We start from the raw sequence: 3,079 nt of genomic DNA on the forward strand, positions 1-3,079 counted from the left end.
TGGGTCTGAGCGGTGTTGTAGGTGACACGTGGGGATCTGGGAGGGACGCACGGGAATGGGGGTGGCGGCTGAAAGCCGGATGGTCTCTGGGTGCTGATTCCATTGCTATCTCCATGTCAGGTGCCCTGCCCCGCCCCCGTCTCATCCCCTTGTCTCCTCCTGTTCCCCACACCAAAAAATAAACAAACGAAATTAAAAGCCTTGCTTATCCTGGGCGACGAAGGCATGCATTCCTCATTTCTCCCCAGCCTTTATGCTTTGGGTCCGTGGACGAACGGTGGGGGTGGTCTGGTCGCATTCTGGCCCTGGGGGTGGTGCAGAGGAGTGAGTCTGCCGGTGAGGACTCCCCCAGGTGGGTGGGATGCGGTGGGCACAGGGCTACCCGCTGTGCTCCCAGAAAAGTAAAGGGGGTCTCTCTTCCCAGAGCGTCGTGGGGGACAGCGCCTGGCTGAGGGCTAACCTGTGCACCTGTGCACCTGTGTCTCTCTTGGGGAGGGCTTAGTAGCCAAACAGGAAGCGGGGGGAGTGCTTGTGAAGGCCTGCGGGGGTGGGGGGAGTCTGGGACCGTCTTAGGGAAATCAAGAGGGGGGGGGAGGAGGGGGGGAGGGGAGAGCACCACCGGCTGAGTTCTTTGTGACCGTGAACATCCCCTAGCAAACACCTGGCTGCAATCCAGGGATTTTTAGGGTCAGAGAGCTATAATCTGCATGTTCATTTTACGCCTTTTTAAATTTAAGACGTTGGTTTCAAAACGGTTTTTGAGAAGAAAGAAATTAAATAAACGTCCAGCCTGCCTCGGCTGAACTGGTGGAGAAAAAAGCAGATTTGGGCTCATTTTTCCTCCCGGAACCTCTGTGGTGGCCCTTCACAGAGAAACCCTAGGAAGAACGAGAAAGGACGACCTGGAGAAGGGAACAGGGGCCTGGCACAGCCCCCGTCCCAATTGCTGCACACGGCAGCCCCGTCCTCATTTTTTTTTTTTTTTTTTTGGAGAAATAGACCTGTATTTTGCTTGGGTCTGAAATCACCTGAACTCGAGGGGCCAGAGAGTCTCCAGATCTCTAGGTATCACCAGACTCCTTCCCTGACACGGTATTCTCTGGGATTACGCCTCTCTTTGTCACAGACCGTGTTCGGACCAGAGACCCGAGGCAGTGCTGGCACCAATTGTGAGTCCCTGAGCAGGTGGAAGGCACCGCACAAACTTGACTCGCATCTTCGGCCTTGGAGTCCCCTTGTCTCCTCCACAGAAGGGGCTTGTACCTCCCGGAGAAAAGATACCAAAGGCAGGTGATTTAAAAACTCCCGCAGCGAGGAGCTTGGGGAAACTCAAGCCGCCCGCCCGGCTCACCCTGATCAGACCTTATTTGAAGTGTCCGTTCATTATCAGCAGGTTCACTCTTAGAGCCTTGCGGGAGCCACAGGCAGGCAGGGCGCACGGAGGGGAGGCCGGTGGGATATGCGTGCCCCCCCCCACCGTCCCGTCCCCCACCCCGCCCCGGGCTCAGACCACAGGTAGCAAAGGCCGCGCTGGCATCCTGGCTGTGCTCCGGAAAGAGCCACTGCCTGCGGCCCACGGAGAGGGCCCTGTCCCCGCGCAGGGACCGACACTCCATGGGGGTTTTACATTCCTTTTGAAACGGGATCGCATGGGCCTGAAACGACTTTTTCTGGCGCTTCTCTTGCCGAGGGGACCCGAAGGCTTTCAAGGCGAGCTTGGCCAGCCGCAGGGACAGGTCTGTAGAGACGGTGGCACCCGAGGCAGCAGCTGCGTCTCAGCCCCACTGCGACGCACAGGGCGACTCGCCAAAGGCTGCCGGTGCCCATCCTTGCGCCCAATCTGACTTTTGCAAACCCACGCCTGGTTCGCCGGGCGAGTGTGTGTGTGTGTGTGTGTGTGTGTGTGTGTGTGTGTTCGGGATGGTCACATGACCTCCAGTCGCCAATCTGGGTACCAATTAAGCCGAGACCGGCCAAGAGGGAAAATCAACGAGCGGAGGGACCACTTGGCCGCGGCCTCGCCACAGACTGCGGAGTCGGAGGCCCGGGAGGGGCGAGCCGGGGGCACCGGGCGGAGAGGCGAGGACTCCGCTCAGGCCGGCTCGGCCCCGGGGGCGCGGTCACCTTCAGCTCAGGGGACCCGGGGAGACGCGAACCGCGCTCCCTGTTCCCGCCGCCCGGCCGCCTCCAGCGCGCAGCCTCCGCTCGCTCTCCGCCGGCGCGGCGGCCGCGACCCGGGACCGAGCTCCGGCTGCGCCCGCACGCCCGCTCCCGCCCGCCGCAGCCTCCGGCCGCGCCCCTCCCCGGGCCCGCCCCTCCGTCCCCGGGGTGCGCGCAGTCACCGCCCCTGCGCCCCGCCCGCTGCGCGCCCCGGGGCGGGCGACCGCGAGCCGCCAGCCGGGCCTCTCCGCCGCCGGCTCCCCGGCCCCGCGCGGCTCTGCGCCCCCAGCCCGAGACAAAAGACCGGGGCCGGGGCCGCCCGGGGCCATGCGCGCCCCAGCCCGCCGCCCGCCCGCCCCGGCCCCGCCCGCAGCCCGGGGGGCGCCGCTCGGCTGAGCGCGGACCACCCCCCCCAACCCCCACCCCGGGCTGCCCGTGAGCGGGGCCGGGGAGCGCGGAGCCTTCCCCAGAAGCGGCGTTGGAGGCCGAGCGCCGCGCCGCCGGAGAGAAGCGGGAGCCCCGCGGGGGCCTCGGAGGTAACTTCGGAGAGCCCGGGACGCGCGGGGCGGGGGCGCACGGGAGTGTCTGTGTGTGTGTGTGTGCGTGCGTGTGTGTGTGTGCGCGCGTGTGTGTGCGCGTGAGTGCGCGTGTGTGCGTGTCCGCCCGGCCCGGGGCGCGCCCCCTGCCCTCGCCGGGCTCTGAGCTCTGCGGGCCTGGGCGCTGCGCCCTGGGCTCGGTGGCAGAGGTGTTGGGGCGGGGGGGTGCGGGGCTCGGCCAAAGCTGGCGGAGACATCAGGGATCCGGGAAGGGGAACAGGGGAAGCGACCGTGCAGTTTGGGGCAAGTTTTCACGGCCGAAAATCCGCTTGTAGGAAACGGTATTTTGAGGGTTAACTTTATGAGCTATGTGTGCAGACAGC

This window comes from Panthera leo, chromosome B3, assembly GCF_018350215.1.
Source record: "Panthera leo isolate Ple1 chromosome B3, P.leo_Ple1_pat1.1, whole genome shotgun sequence".
Taxonomy (NCBI): Eukaryota; Metazoa; Chordata; class Mammalia; order Carnivora; family Felidae; genus Panthera; species Panthera leo.